Genomic DNA, 16945 nt, shown 5'->3' on the forward strand with positions numbered 1-16945 from the left:
GATGTTTCTGTATCTCATAGAAAGTTTTAAAAGAGCACGATACAATCCATCTGGTTTTACTACCCCAGGATGGCATTGGGCCTCCACACGCTCTGAGAGGCCAGAACTTAACTATAGTGTTTTCACTGAAATGCAACAATTAGACCCAGCACATCCTCTGTTGCTCACAGGGCATCATTTGAGGAGAAAACAAAACAAAACAAATCAAGCAAGCAAACAAACAAAACCAAAAAACCCCACAAGACCGTCTGATTTCAGGCCCTGGCTGAATTTCCAAGTCTCCGTGTAAAGGCCGTTCCGGGGGCGGCGGTGGCCAAGTTCTTCAGTCGTGTTTGTGCAGACGTCAGGGCTCGCAGCCAGCTGGGTGCCCCGCGGCTCCATCATCGGGTCTCCGGCCTCTCCCACTGCGTCACCCGCCGGGATTTGCCGGGGGCTCCTGGGATCAGGCGGGGGGATCCCCGGGCGCTATTTTCTTGCTGGAACGGCTGGACGGGGAGCAGAGGGGCAGGGACAGGGAGACAGCAACTGCAGCCGATTTTAAATAATATAAATAAGAAAGAAAAATAAGTGATAAAAATAAATAGGTACAAATATAAAAATAATAAAGTAAATAACAATATAAATAAATAAATAAACAAATGAAACAAGCAGGCAGAGGGGTGAAAGCTGAGGAGGAGCGGCCGGGAGGGGGCAGGACGCGGCGGGGGCCGCGCGCGCTGCGGGGCGGCGCGTGGGGCGGCGTCGCGCCCCGCCGCCCCCGCGTGGGCTCCGCGGGCGGCAGCGCCGCGAGAGGCGGCCCGGGGGGGTCTCGGCTCGGCTCGGCTCGGCCCGGCTCGGCTCAGCGCGCGGAGAGGCCGCCTCGCAGCGCGGAGGCCGCGGAGGCCGCGCCGCGGTGCTGCCCGCGCGTGTCCGCGGCGCCTGCTGGCAGGTAGGTCCGCGCGGCGACACGTCCGTGGGTAGCGCGGGGGCCCCGCGGAGCGCCCCGCGGCGCCGCTGGTGGATGCGGTTCCTGCGCGAAAGTTTAACACGTGCGCGGGGAAAGCGCCGGGAGAGCCGCCCGGGGCGCGAGGGCAGCGGGAGTCCCGCGGTGCGCGGAGGGGCGCGCGGGGCTGCCCCGGCCGCGGGCTCTCCGCTCCCGAATCGCGTCTCGGGTGTCGGTGGGTTGGGGGAACGGAGAGAACTGGCGAGCGGAGAAGACACAGCGGCCTGCGGCGTTCACCTGGCAGCGCTGCGCAGCGCCCCTGAAAGGAACCTCTGCAAAGTAAGTTACCTGCCTGAAGTCCTGCGTTAAAGTTGCATGGAAAGTGTAATAACCCTATATACTAACGTGTAGCTTATTGATGCAAAAGATGTTCCTGCAAAAAGCAGTTGAAAAACGTTGTAGAGTTTCATCTTGTCCTGATTGCAGGAAATGTCTTTATATTTCAGCCCCTCACAGGATAGAATCTTTTTTTTTTTTTTCTGGTGGCAGCAAAATGACAGGTAGTAGGAAAGACAGTCATTTTCCTAATTCGGCTATGATGGATACACCTCTGTCCTTGTTAAAAAGTTTCTTGTAGACTTAGAAAAGCAGGCAAGAAGTAAAACAGTGTTCAAAATACTCCTGAAATGATACTCAGAGTCGTCTACAGCCTGCTGTTTGCCTCATTAGTAGAGATCCACCCAATTTTTAGAGGTTTGGATTTTGAAAAACAGGGAGACATTAGTCATTCCTCCAGTCTCCTTTGCTGGTAGGTTTAATCCAAGAATTATGAATGTGAAAATATTCAGGGCATATTGACCTACACAGTATAACGTCATCACCTTTTGTAGCTGGTCAAAGCAGTTTGGCTGAAACGTTTAAACAGATCAGAGACCCTGAAAACAGCTGAAGTAAAGATCATGGTTTGCATCATTTATCTTTGTTTCCCGAAGATGTCTCAAGGATGAACGTGCTCTGTTGTTTGTCTGTTTGCTCCAGTTGGTAGCATTCCCTGTGAAAGTGAACGTCTTCACTGGATAGGTTGAATGCCTGTCCTGTGATGTCCATGAAATGTTGCTCGGTCATTGATAAAACCTGCTTTTATGAAAGTAAAATAAACTGAAGCTTCCTCAGGAATAACCAAAGAACTTCTAAAAGCAATGACTTGACTGAATGACAGCAAGGCTTGTTTAGTTCTATACATTAGTTTGGAATTGCACCCTGTGGGACCAGGGTATGTACCCAGAGGACTAGTCCACTTTATTTCAGTTTAGACATGTTACAACACTTACAAATTCAATCAAAGAAGCTTAATGTGCACCAGTCAGTATGCTGAAAATAAAAGGTTCAGAAAATTATGACAAATTTAAAAATACTGATACAAATTGTGAAACAGAGAGCTAGAAAGCAGGTCATGTTGTCAGTCTGCCAGGGAGTGCAAAATTATTCCCTTGTATCCATTTATTTATCTTTCCAGATTGCATTTTGAGTTAGTATAGTGAGTATCATTAACAAACCATTCATAACCCACCTGATTACTTTGATTATTATTCTTTTCTATGCCTGAGGAGAAAATCAGTGAGGAATTCTTGCTTTTCTTATATCCATCAACTCACAGCTCACTCTCACGGGAGACTGTACATTCCCTTAACAGGGCCCTACAGGGCTTTCTGCTGGGCATTACTGGTTTGTCCTTCTGCTCCAGGACCTAACTTAATGCTCTGGATATGGCTCCCTCTTGACTGGTTTTGGGGGAAAGTGAGGGAAATGTCCATGTCTTGATGGCCAGAGTCTTCACTCACTACAGAGTCTCCCTAAGACATTCCTTATTCTCTTTATTTAAGCAATCTTGTGAGTGCTGAAACAACTGGGGATTTAGAAGTGAGCAACAGAGTTAGCTTACAGGGAAATGAGTTATCAGTATATTATTTCAGATTTCTCAAATGCCAGTAATTATCACAGTATCACGGTGACTCAACTCTTTTGAATTATCTCTGGCCGTGACTTATCTTCAGAAGATGCATAATGAAACTGTGGCCTTCTGGGGAACAAGGCAGCACAAACGAGGATCAGACACGAGCAGTGTAATAATCAGCCTGCTTGCTGATAACTTGATTTATTCCAGTTTGCCATCTGGTTTAGTCATTGGGACCCATGGGATTGTTTTGTTCGTGGCATGGTTACCTGCACTGGAAGGGGAGAAGTTCGAAAATAAAGCCAGCCTGTCTTCTCTGGTACAAATATTGGAGTGGACAAACATCTGTGTTGCAATGAATGAAAATTGTGGCGTTTAGATTTTCACAAGGACATGGAGATCATTCAGATTTTCGGTATTGCCTACAAATATGGCTTAGTAAAAAAAAACCTAGAAAGTTAGGAACAATCTGTTTGTGAAAAGCTGCAAAATCTGGCTTTCTTCACATGAAACAATGTGTTTTGCACTTGACTCAATAATAATTCTGCTTTTAAAAATCTTTTTCCATTTGAAATTTCTGTCATTTCTTTCTTCCCCTCTTTCCTCACTACCTTATTTTTTGACCCATTTCCCATGGAGATGAAGCCTGAATATTCGTCCTGTCCGTCTGATAGCTCCCCTCCTTTTTAACTTTTTGCCCCAGGGGATCAATTTCAACTGATTTAAATAGAAGAGTGGAGATCGCAAAGCTCTGAAATTTGCACAGAGCTCACGGCTGCTGGCGGCCAAGGAGATGAGAGAGATGCTGTTGATGTCCCCACTGAGGGAGAGCTGTAGCAAGCATTCAGTTATTAGACATCAGAAAATCCATGCGGGTGCTCCATAGGGTGCCAAGCCTCATAGCTTCTGCTCCTCACAAGCTCCGTGATTATATTTTTCAATTGCTCTGCTCCTTGGGAGTGCAGTCTTGGAGGTTTTGATCATGCCTCTTCTCCCCAGAGTCAGCTCAAAATAAATTCTAATTTGTCAGAGGTGTTTCTGATAATGAGATATTATATAAACGCTGTTATGGCTCAGCTTTGCAAACTGACCTGCTGCTTTCCTAGCCCATAATTCAATACTTTGAGATACCAGGTGAGAGTTGACACCTGCAGTAGCCTTTTATATTTATATATATATATATATATATATATATATGCTCAGCACAAACACCTGGTATGTGGGGTCACTGTAAAATTTACATTTTTCTACAAATAATTTTTGAATTTTCTTTACAAGTTTGTTTTCAGCTGTCACTACAGCTGCCTTCCAGACTTTCTCTTCTGCTTTCTCTTCACAAATTAATGTAACTGCTGGGATAGGGGAAACAGGAAAATGTATTTTGAGTTTATCTAGCCTTTAAGTACGTTAGGTTTATTGTCTTTTAACCAATGATCATTATTCTTGGTATTTGTTCTGCTACAGAACTGAAGTTAAGAGCTGAATTTATGGTGTATTTACGGATAATTGTCTTGTCTTACTCTTTCCTTGCCCTTTGAACATGAATGCCAACACAGTACTTCCCTTTCTCTTCTCTTTCAGTACTTCCCTAGATAATGGCTTTGAATTATTTTCTTGGACTTTAAAAAAACACTTTAATAGTATAGTAAAGTGGCTTCCTAGTTTTCTCCTGTTATAGAAATCGTATCAGCTGCTCACTGGCTAGGCGTGATACATATATCTATTAAACCAGTTTACTCAAGTGTTTAGTGGTTAATGTTAATTAGTTTTTGTTCATCTGCATTAAAGTTAAGCTCTCCATATTTTAGATATGGTTTAAATATTAAAATCTGCCTTGTGCACTAAACATAGGGTGCTAGCCTTGCTTCTACAGGGATTAAATTTGAATTTATTCTCCTAGTTTATACTAGCAAGAGGAGGAATGAGACCCATAAAAATGATTTTTTTTAACTCCGTGAAGAAGAACAGATGCTCATGTAGCCTCTTGCACTTACATGGAGATGCACCACCTTCCTTCTCCTTCTCAAGGAGCCAGAGCTCTGCAGAGCTGCCCGCTCGAGCCGCACAGCGCTCCTCTCCGCTCGCCTTCTAAGCTGTGCCCAGACGTGCTGTTCCTGGTGCCTCTCAGCTGGGTTAAGCAGTCGCTGCCTGCAGCTGCGTTTCACCCTCCTCCCGTCACGCAGAAGTTACTGTGCCCTCCGAAACGCGTGCAAGCAGCCTGCTCCAGTCAAAATGGGGCTTGAAGGACATTACAGATCCCAGCCAGGAAAAGCAGTTAATTTGAGTCATTTTGACAGATGCGGTAGGGTGTGAAAACGCATGCAGTTCTGTTGGCAAGTTGGAGAGGGGCAGTAAGGTCTGGCGGAGAAAGGAAGACAGGCTGAGGGCAGGAGCCCCGTAGCTGGAGGCTGGGATGTGAAAGCAGCTGGCCTTGGCTTGGTCGGCTGCAGCCAGAGCGGCACATCTGCCCACGAGAACATATCAACGAGGGGAGACAACCATTTTACTAAACTGGTGAGATCTTCACTGTGCGTGGGAGAATATGTAACCCTGGGGCAATCTTTGCCTGTGAAGCTGCGTCAGAGGCGCCTGGATAAGGCATTTAGACAGGAGGTATCTGGGTAGAACAGTGCCAGCTAGTTTGCCCTAATGTTGTAAGTGCCTAGGCATTTTTTTCCATGTGTTTTCTTTAATATGTAGTGCAATTTTTTTTCCTTTCTGATCTCAGAGATACTGATAATGCTGTGCTAGGTCATGCTGCAAGGACACAGTTCTTAATTAATAAAAATCTATCATTTTGTTGTGCTGTGCTTATGAGAATCCCAGGGAAGCAATTACATATCAGGGAGTGCTTCCTTATTTGTTTCTTTTTTATCCTGATTAGCAGTATTGGCAGCATACCTAAAGCTAGCAACGCATAATGTTTTCTCTCTGTTGGCTGATACATTACCTTTCCCCTTTCTGCCCACATATTCCATGAAAGAAGTGAAGGTGAAGTAGGTTTGCATGACACAATAGTGTTTATGTTTGCAAATCTGAACACCTGCTAATGTAAAACAGATGAGCAATTTATGCTGCTTTCTAGCCTTCATAGGCAAATAGGCTGAGCTATCTTTTGTTGGCCTTTTCTTAATTACCTTTGAAAGCCATTTGACAGAAATCTGAGGAAACCACTGATTTGTCAACAGGCTCCCAAATAAACTGAAAATACATATAGAAATGCAAGTGTAGAGTTGTAGCATGCCCTTGGAAGAAATGCTGCTGCATTCAACTCCTTTTGAGTAAAGACAACCCCTTCTTGAGTCAAGATATCTGGTTAGGAGTCAGACTGGCTTAACAGAATTCAACTACGCTTGAAGAGAAACTAACAGGTCACTAGAAACGTGCATTAAAATGAACATTTCTAGAGAGGCAAAACCAAGTGTCTTTATGTCGTCAGATGGAGCAGGCTGAATTGTTAAAGGTTAGACCATTAAGGTGCTCTTCACAGTATATTTTTTGTTAATTATGAATTCAAAATGTTTAGCAGTGGCTGTGGGATAGGTCTTAAAAGAAAATGAACTCTCAACAATGAAAATGAGGAAGACCAGGAAGGAAGTTTCAGTTTGTGTATCTAGAACCTTGCCTAGTATTAGTTCTTTCCATTGTACCTTTGGGACCGTATGGCACTAAAGCATGCAGGTTTTTGCCATGACCTAATATAACATATACTGAGTAGGAAACCACCTGGAGTCATCATAGGGAGTATTTACTTGGAGTCTGCATGGATGAGACTATACGCATATATACGACAGAAAATAACCGAAGTGCGGTTATCTTGTGATTTCTGTGTGCAGTGACTGAAGCTGAGATACCAGGCAGGTGTAAATAAAATCCACATGACAGCACACTCTGGTCCAGCTTTTTGGTCCAGGCTTGACACTTCCTTTACATTAAATTCACTTTTACCTGGTTCTGAGTCATGTGGGTTTTGTGCAACTCTGAGAACCTCACCATTGATATTAGGGGTTCCTTCATTACAGAGCATCTGCCCAGGCAGAACCCCAGCTTCTTGCCTCTGTCACAAGTTTCATACTAAGGGAAGTGCTCTGCAACATCCAGGTGTGCAATGCCATAAAAGTTATCATTAGGGTGAGTATAACTCGCTACCTCTGCCCCATCAACAACAGCTCTAGCTCTTGGGCTGTATGTGCTTGGCAATTTGTATCTACAGAGCTGAATCTCAGAGTGTTTGTGTTAAAACCACTGTTGGTAAGATACGGCCTGTAAGTACATGGAGAGCTTAGAAGGTGTTTTCTGTCTCTTGTGGGTAGGTTTGGGTTTAATATGAGGAATAAAGGAAGCAGAAGAAAGAAAAATACCTAAAAAATCCATCCGAGGGGACAGGCAGTTCTGAAAATAGTATTTTGAAATGTAACTAGAAATACCCCTGTGGTACCAAGTGTGCCTAAAACCTGGGGCCTATCTCTGTATTTCTCAGGGCTTACCCAGCTGTGACTAGCTGTGTTAGATCTGGCAGATGATATGACAAGACATTAACATATGGTTCTTCAGATTAATTTAAAGCCAGCATTCAGTGGGAGTGCTGGAGCTTTCCAGCTCTATAAACTGTTCCATTTTTAGGGAAACCACTCTGGAACTGAGGAACAGAACGTAGCCCCGTGCTTCTGTTATCAGATCTTGCAGAGATTAAATGGGATGGCCTTATAGAGGATGAAAGATTTATTTGCTGAAAGGAACAGAACAGGATCTGAGCATCCGTGATACAGATGTTCGCTGTTCAGTAACTTCTGTGCCCAAAGCTCTGAATGGTTTATCTTTTGTTAGTTGTATTCAGCGAATTCTATCCCTTCCTCTATCTGTTACTTTGTTTTTGGTTAGGAAAGGTGTTTTGATGCATGAAATTAATTGACAGAACAACTTAGTTATGTGAATTAACAATTTTTTCCCTCATCTCTAATTAAGTCTGAGTTAAATGCAAGTGCAAAATCAAAACTGTAGCATTGCAAGCTAGAGTGAAACATGTCCAAAAATAAAAAAGACCCCTGGAGATCTTGATACCAGGAGACATGTTGCCCCCCGAGCTGAAAAGGGGAGTTGATTCCTGGAGCTCCTTTGATTCTGCATTTGACCGTGCTTGGTACCATATCATCCTTTATCAAATTAATTCCACTTAAAGAAATGAGAGGTGATTACTAACTAAAATACACCTATCATATTGAAAGGTTCAAACAAAATACTATCAAGTGAATAAGGTCCTAGTTTAGCACATTGTTTTTGTTTTCAAATAGAAAAGAAAGAAAAAAATCTCAAGAAGCTGTGTTTCTTTAAATCATGCAGGATCTAGAGATCTGTCCAGTCAATCCATTTTATAATCTGTAAAGTTTTGTCCAACTGTGAGATAAGGTGACACACTGGCTTAGCCACACTCCTGCCTGCAGAAGAGCCACACAGCAGTAAAGCTCCATCCCCGAAGAGCCCGGATGATGCTGTGGAGTTCACAAGGGGCGTCAGTTTGAGGCACCTTTTATCTCTTTTACAGGGAAAGCCCTGTAAAATAAAATGCAGTGTCCTCCAGAGCAAAAACCTCTAGAGTATCAAGATCAAGGGGTGGAGCTCTGGCCCTGTGTAGGGAGGGAGGCAGAAAGGCTGGGGCCTGACAGCCACGAGGAGAGACGGTGGCAGGAGCCTTCCCATAGCTATGGGCAAATGATCCCGGATGGGGGCCACACTCTTCTCGCGGGTGCCAGACAGAGAATAACTAAACTGAGCTAAAACAAGAGGTGTTTGAATGGGATGTGCGGACGAGCCTTGTCTCCACACAAGAACGGGCCAGCCGTGGAGCAATTGCTCTGAGAGACTAAAGCAAAGTCAGTGGCAGTACTTTTAATAATAAATAATACATATTTGCAACAGCATACTGGCTGGCCATCCCTGTCTTAAAAAAAATCTAATAGAATCTGTTTCAAATAGGGTTGCAAATTCATTAAAAAATCAGTTATGTAACATCATTTATAACCATGCTGCATGTGCTATGTTCCAGTCTTCCAGCCTGATTCAAATAGCTGCAGCTTTCGTTGACCTAAGAAAAGCTTTCTCCAAGGTGCAGTATAGTATTATAAATGTGTAGGGATTTCTGTAAACACCCGTTTCACTTCAGTGTTAGCACTTGTTCAGCATTGAAAATGAAAAGCTAATCCTATTGCTTTCTTGTACGCAGGCATCGTTTATAACGGTATGATGCTGAGGTTTTAAAGAAAAGGCCCTCCACAGGGATAGGCGTTCTTTAATGTCTCCTTTTGTTTTTCTTGGAAATCTCAACTATCAGAAATTCTGCACCACAGTTTTGATGTTCTCTTTAAATGTCTGTGGAGAAGAACTGGAGTGCAGTGAAACCTAATGATAATGAAGTCCCTGGAGAAGGCAGTCACGCACCAATTTGTTTATTAAGGCTGTAGGTTGCTCTTTTTTTTCTTCTTCCTGTCTTTGAAGTCAAATAAAAGCAATTGCTTCTAAAACAGAGAGGCTCTCGCTTAAGCAAACACCAAGCAAAAACCTCCTCTCGCTGTTGTCAGAGTTGTTTCCTAAGCAGTGATTAAACACTTTCTCTGGAGCAGTGTACGAGTGAGTTTGCATTAACATGGTGGTGCTTTCAGCCACCCCCTCACTCTTTCCCAACATTACTCAGAAACTGTCACTAAAGGTGCGTGCTGTTTACCTCAGGAGCGCTTAAAACTGCTTAAGAAAGATAAGAATGTGAGGGCTAGAGGAATGTATTTTTTCCCTTTCTTCTTGAACTTTAATTTGTTTGCTGGAAAGCTGGAGTTGTGAAATGAATTGAGCCGAATAATAAAACAAATCTCCCTCCTGCTTACGGTTGGAAACATTTTGTTATTGATGTGTCCTCCCTTGCATGTGCAGGACTCATCACGTGGAGGCAGAGTACTGCGCCTTTAGGGAGAGCGCTTGCTGGGACGAAGGAGACGGCTTTTGCTGCTATGAACCTGGTCGTTTTAGTTCTTTCTTTTGAAGAGACTGTATGCACTCCCCATGCAGTTCCGTCTATTAATGGATTAAGTCACTTTTATGTAACTTCTTTAGTTCCAGATTCTCACTGCTGTACGAAATAGCGCTTAAAGGTAAATAGAATAAATGGGATGACTGTTTCACAGATTTTCCAGTACAGTCAGTTTATGGTTTTGGAAGTTTCCTTTTTTAGCAAGTTTTGAAAGTAAAAGAAATAAATATTCATTACCTTTACTGATTATTAAAATCACTCCAAATGTTAAGCTACTTGTCATATTCTCATTTAAGTGGAGACAGTCACTTGTTTGGAGTGAACTCTAACAATTCATATGTCTTACCATGGAAATTACATCTTATTACAGAAACTTGGTTGTTTTGAATGGACCTCTTAAAACATTCAACTGTTTATCCACTGCATTAATTGACTAGTTAACAAGCCAGCCTTTGTAAAGAGTTAAATTATGTCATACAAAAGAGTGAACAAATGAATTTGGAGTGCCTCTTTAGAAAGAAGCAGTAATTGGTGCATCTAAAGAGTGCATCTAAAGCTGTCCTATTTTGCTAGTTTACAGTGAGTGATGTCTGTCATGTCTTCCTTGTGATTCTGAATTCCAAAAAGTATCAATTAAAAATTCACACTCTAATGATCTTAAAGGTTGCTTGCTCTTTAAATTTATAGAAATCGTAGAACTTGAAGTTTGATGGCTTAGAAATAAATAAAAAATTATATGCTGGGAAAACTGAAGGATGGGATTCAGAGATGTACGTCTTTTTTTTTTTTTTAAGGAATATTTTTAAAATAATTACTTGATCATTTCTTATTTCTTATTATTTCTTATTGTTCTAATATTTGAACTATAAGTTCCCTAAGCATATATTCTGAAATGAAATAGCCATGTATTCGTTTCTTTTTGTGTTTCATTTCTGTACTTTTTGTTAGAATTTTGCTGCCTAAAACTTAGGGGAAAAATGCGAGATTAGAGGTGGATCAAAGCGTATTTTTATAAAGGGTAATTGAGATATTGTATTGCACAGCTTCTCTGTTCCCCAGTGTAACTATGTCTTGGCTCCATTTGATTTAAACCACTAAAATGGAGAGATTTCCAAGCCAGACCCTTATGTAGGCCTGTTTTGAATAGGGTAGGGATTAATGCATTTGTTCTTGTACTATGCCTTGTATGAGAACTGGAAAACTGAGATAACAGGTGTTATTGTATTCTCTAAAATGAAGGACATTTCCTGAGACTTCAGTTTTCTTGCTAAGTCTTTCCAATGTCGTTATTTCATAAATCAGGACAAGTGGGACTGACAATTTCAGCTTCCATCTGATGTGAGACATTTGATGTATAAATGGCAGGTGATTATTTAATTGTATGTATAACAAATGAGGCACTCTAGCAGTTTAGGCTTAGAAAAAGAGGAGCCCATCAAAAATGAGACATAATTAACATTTGACATTAAATTCCCCCAAAATTGAGATATCTGTTCAAATATCTTACCAGGAACTGGTTCCAATCTATCATGTCCAAAGAACTCTTACTAAGTGCAAATAATACTGATACACTCCATTCTTCTGTTCTGTTGATGAGATGTAGTAAGACATTTGGAAAGGCTGTAAAATTGTATTTATATATCAGAATTCAGTGTATACAGAAATGGTGTTGAAATTTCCATCAGGTCTATTTACAAATAACACTGGACCTGAGCTGATAGATGGATTTTGTTCCTTTCAGTGCCATCCCAAAATGCTCCATAAGAAAATTAGCCAGTCTGGACAACTAAACAAAATATGCAGAGAATAAGATTGAGTTCTGATTTTCTGGTGTCCACATCAATCTTCTACATATTTTGGGGCAAAGCCTTGAAAGCAGACATGGAGTGTTTTTTTTTTTTTTTTGATAGTGACCTTTTAAAGGCATAATCTCATGAGAGAGAGGGTAGGGGTTCAAAATCACGAGTATAGATGCTTCACTGCTAAATGGAACGTGATAAGAGAGAAGATGCAAAACCACAGGCAGTATGGGGTCTAAAAAATGCCCCCTGTATTTGGAAAGGTGCTTGTGCAGTTTTGGCAGGAGAGCAACAGCCAGCACGGCAAGTACTCTTATCTTCTGAGGGTTCAGACCTGTTCTGGGATTGTTTGGAGGAGCAAATCTCTGGTGGGGGTACGTGGTTAAACTGAAGAAGGAATGAATATTACAGTGTGAAAGTCTGCTGTCAGTGTGTGAGCTTCAAAAATTATCAACAAAATACACATATGGAGCAGAGCATCTGCAAGGTACAGAGGCTTTTTTGAGTAAAGAACATAGCAGACACACTCTGTTCTCCAGTTTCCATCTCTTCGTCTTCTTTTCCATTTGTGTTTCTGAGTTTAGTAAGGATGGGTGAGGAGGAGGGGAAGCTCAGACAGTGACACTGGGACTTGAGAGAAGAGACCTGCACCATTTTGTTTGCAAATGGAAGCTGCAGATGAACAACAATAATGTGTTATATTAATTATGCAGTGTGGGTTAAATGAGTGGACAGTGAGGTGGATTGAGAACTGGCTGGATGGCAGAGCCCAGAGGGTTGTGATAAACGGGTCTGACTAGCTGCACATCTGTGGCCAGTGGTGTCTCCCACTGGGCCCAGTGCTGTTCAACTTGTCCATCAATGACTTGGACGAGGACACAGAGTGCACCCTGAGCAAGTTTGCAGATGACCAAACTGGGAGGAGTGGCTGACACTCCCGAGCGCTGTGCTGCCATTCAGAGAGACCTTGACAGGATGGAGAGTTGGGCAGAGAGGAACCTCATGAGGTTCAACAAGGACAAGTGCAGGGTCCTGCACGTGGGGAGGAATAACCCCAGGCACCAGTACAGATTAGGGGTTGACCTGCTGGAAACCAGCTCCGCGGAGAGGGATTGGGGAGTCCTGGCTGACAACAGGTTAACCATGAGTCAGCAATGTGCCCTCCTGGCCAAGAACGCCAATGGGATCCTGGCCTGCATCAGGAGGAGCGTTGCCAGCAGGTGGAGGGAGGGGATCCTGCCCCTCTCCTCAGCTCTGGTGAGGCCGCACCTGGAGTATTGGGTGCAGTTCTGGGCTCCCCAGTGCAAGAAGGACATTGAGCTTCTAGAGAGGGTCCATCGGAGAGCCACAAAGGTGATTAAGGGACTGGAGTAGCTATTGTATGAGGAAAGACTAAGCGAGCTGGGCCTGTTTAGCTTGGAGAAGAGAAGACTGAGAGTGAATCTTATCAAAATGTACAAATACCTGAGGGGAGAATGTAAAGAGGATGGGGCCAAACTCTTCTTGATGGTGGCCAGCAATAAGACATTGGTAATGGGTACAAATTGAAACACAGGAAATTCCATCTCCATGTGAGGAAGAACTTCTTTCCTATGAGGGTGACAGAGCCCTGGAACAGGCTGCCCAGAGAGGCTGTGGAGTCTCCTTCTCTGGAAATCTTCAAAATCTGCCTGGATGTCACCCTGTGCCACGTGCTGTAGGTGTCCCTGCTTGAGCAAGGCAATCCAGTCTCAACCCTTCCAATCTATCTCAACCATTCTGTGAGTCTGTAGTTATGGCGAGGGCTGACACTGCAGAGAAAGTCATTTCCAGAAACATCTTTGGAACTGTAGTTCCAAAGGGAAATGCCAGCCTGCATTAACCTGCTTCTTAGTATTTGTTGTTCAACTGTGACATCTGAAATGATATTTTTCTAGGCAAAAGCATAGCTTTTAACTCTGATAAACATTCAATAGTCAGTTGTTGAGGTTCCAAACTGTATGTTTAAACTGTGAACAAAGTATTGGACGGAAAAAAAAGTATCATTAGTTCTATGGCATTTGCTTTCCAGAGGAAATTGTACCCTCCTTTTTTTTTTTTTTTTTTTTTTCTTCCCTCAAATCATGCCGCATTCAGTAACAAATTGCTGCTGTGCTTTGTAGGATGTTCGGATTCTGGTGTGCTGAAAAGCATACAGCAAATGGACAGAATCTATCAGGATGGAAAACACCGTCACTGTGACAGGTCAGCAAAGATGCTCAGGAAAGAAGGCCTGAAGACCATGGGTAGGGCAGGAGAAATGTCCTCTGTGTTGCCTGAGAGCTTTGTACGATGGCTTGGACAACAGAAGTTCATCATGCAGAGCACAGAAGTGAAATAAAAGGTCAGTTAGCAAAGACTGGGTTTTGAAGAGAAGTCATTGTCAGCATGTGGAGGCCTAATGTCATCGAAGTTCTTTGCAATAGCAAAAGGCCCCCAAAATTCCACTTAGTCGTCTGAGGCCTGAGAAGGCATCTGCTTGTCACATTAATGTAATCATGTGTTTGGGGAGCCATGGCAAGTGTCTCCATGCAGGCTATTTCCTTCTTCAAGGTAGAGGACTTCCCTCTTCTCTGTTAAAAAAAAAATGTATGGATGCTATAAAAATACCAAGGTTAGAACATTTCCTCTGGCCATAAATTTCCCACAGAAAAATCCATCTTCAACAGTTTAGTGCTGAACTGATGCAATTGCTTGGATTTAATAAAGTTTATTAAAGTATCTTTAGAAGAAGACTGAGTAAAACTGCACTGGTATTTTGCACAATTTTGTACTGTAGATGTAGTACCAAACTGCACTGTATCAGGCTTCCTCTGTTTTGATAGTGAGCACTGTTAATCTCTTCCCCACGATTCAGGAATAACTTAAATGCTACAGAGTACCGTTTCTGGGCAGAATGTTTCATACAATGCTGTACCTGGAAAGTCAATCTGTATGACCAGAAAATAGTAAGCTAACATGGGAATCTGGAGGACAGGTAATTTCAGCTATCAGATGTACCTGCCTTTTCCTATCCACTAACTTGTTAAAGATCTAGCATGTCAAAAATTTGTCACTAAACTTTGCTCTGATTCAGCAATGCCTATTGAGATATGTTGGAACTGGTATAGAACTTAATATTGGGGAATGGTGCAGATTAAAAAATAGCAGATCAAAAGAGCTTTTTAACCACACGCTGATTACTTTTAATTCAGAAATTAATTTAAACCCTTCTTTCTCTCTATCACCACTTGATTTTTGGGCAGGCATTTTTCATATATCCACTAGATTTTTGGATCTGTGTATTTATATTTCTAAATTAGATTAGTGAGAGCAGCACTTAATTCAGAATGGGCTTCAACAAATCCTGTATGTAGTCTCTTTCTAACCAACATAGGCAGAACTTTTCTGCCCAGAATACCAGGCCTTGAATAGGGTGGGTGACCTGAATTACTCTCCAGGCCCAGTCTAATCAGAAGGGACCTGCTTACAATTTCTAACTCTTGTTCCTTTCATCCTTCCATCAGGTTACTTTCTTATGGTAACCCAAGTGATATTGTCTGTCTCTTCCTGTGAAGGATAAAAGATCTGCTGAGGAGCAGCCCTGAGGAAAGAGATGAGTTTAACTACCTTATCAATGCTGTCTTGGGGCACAGCGCGTGTCAGAGACCCACCTTTGACTTGTCACCTTTTGCCTGGCGTCCAGGTGGACGACGGGGAATAATTTCACCATGACACGTGGTTTATGGCAGCTGACACTCAGTGTGGCTGTGCTGTCTCCATGTATCCTCTCCCACTGCTCCACGAGGGCAGTCGCCGGCCTGGCTGGACCCAATGCTGAGGCATTTGGTGACAGAGGAGATTCCTTTGTCCCACACTCCCAGGCAGAGCCTTGCACCCACAGAAGCTTCTAGTTACTTAAAAATATCCAGATGTCACCTTGATACAGTAAAAAAAGAGCCTCATTTTCCACATCCAAGAGCATCGGACATGGGGAGCAAGGTCTGCAACTTTCTGTCTCCTGCTCATCCCATGTCACCTGTTGAGCATCCACACAGGTGACTTCAGCCTCACTCTCCCTCCTCAGCCTAGTGGTATCTCCAGCACTTAAGGCGCAGGCACTAGCCTTGCCTTGCTGCACCTGCCTTTGAACTGATCTCCAGCCTGCTGGTGAGCAGTGTCTGTCCTGTAAAGCAGACCACCAATGCGTGTATGTGCACACAATTCCGGGTTGACATCTATATCCTGTAGCATTTCTGAGAATCAAACAGGACAATGCTACCTTCTAAGCTGTGAAACTAAACTTTCAAAATGCAGAACACACAGCAGAGTCACCAAGAGAGCTTCCTGAAGAATCGAAGAATTTATTTTCTTTAAAGAGGCAAATGAGTGACATATTCTGGATGCAGTTGTGCCAAGCAGTGATAATGGAAAATCATTGTTTTGTGAAGAAGTTTATGATTCCAAAAACATTTTGTGGCACAGATGTAAAACATTTTGCACAATGCAAGTGTTCTGCCATCCCACTGACAGTGCTCCATTATTCACTTGATATATTTTTCCCTGCAGTTATTTCCATTGAACTATTTCAGGTCACTTTTAGTAAGCAACCTGAAACCACAATCTAATAAACACAGACCTGCTAGATATATAGGTTCAGCATCCTTTCTTGCTATATAAAGCCTCAAGAAGGCTAATGGTATATTCTGTATATTTGATTTTTATATATCTAGAGACATTCACAATTTAAAATATAATTTCTGCCTACATTGATTTAAAAAAAAGTGTTAATTTTCAATTCATTCATTGTCCTTTTACAAAGTTATTTTTTGTCCATGTCAGTTTTTGATATATAGTACCATTTATTCAGCCTCCAGTTCTGTAGTTGAGAGAGGGTTGCAGGTTACTGCAAATAGTTTATTTGCAGACGCTGCTTCTCTTTTCTTTATACAGATGCAATTTTCGTGTGTACATTTACATGCTCAGCTCCCAGATGTGTACAAAATGCTCATCTCTGCAGAAGCAAATATTAGCTTACAAAATTTGGCGAGCACAATGACGGAGTGGACAATATAAGACTGGCTGATTAATGCATTCTAAGATGAGCCTGTGTTAGAGGTAACCTCAGCAATAAGCACAACAGTTTGACCCATATTTGTCTTGTGGAAGAGTAGCTTTTGCATTTTTAGCAGGTATGGTACTACTGCTAAATACCTGTTGTCTCCTCTTCTTCACACTGCCCTAGGAATTCTCTG

The 16945-nt window shown here is 42.5% G+C and overlaps 1 protein-coding gene across 1 annotated transcript in view; it reads left to right on the forward strand.

The window, feature by feature from the left end:
- Positions 1-827: 827 nt before the first annotated feature.
- The window catches only part of PKIB (cAMP-dependent protein kinase inhibitor beta), a 57184-nt gene continuing 41066 nt past the window's right edge, over positions 828-16945 (forward strand). The window contains exon 1 of the mRNA XM_088521982.1: positions 828-928. The gene's annotated coding sequence lies outside the window, so the exon portion shown is untranslated. The remainder of the gene's footprint in view (positions 929-16945) is intronic.

This window comes from Tinamus guttatus, unplaced genomic scaffold (genome assembly GCF_059628265.1).
Source record: "Tinamus guttatus ecotype Peru unplaced genomic scaffold, ASM5962826v1 Tinamus_guttatus_pri_ptg000141l, whole genome shotgun sequence".
NCBI lineage: Eukaryota > Metazoa > Chordata > Aves > Tinamiformes > Tinamidae > Tinamus > Tinamus guttatus.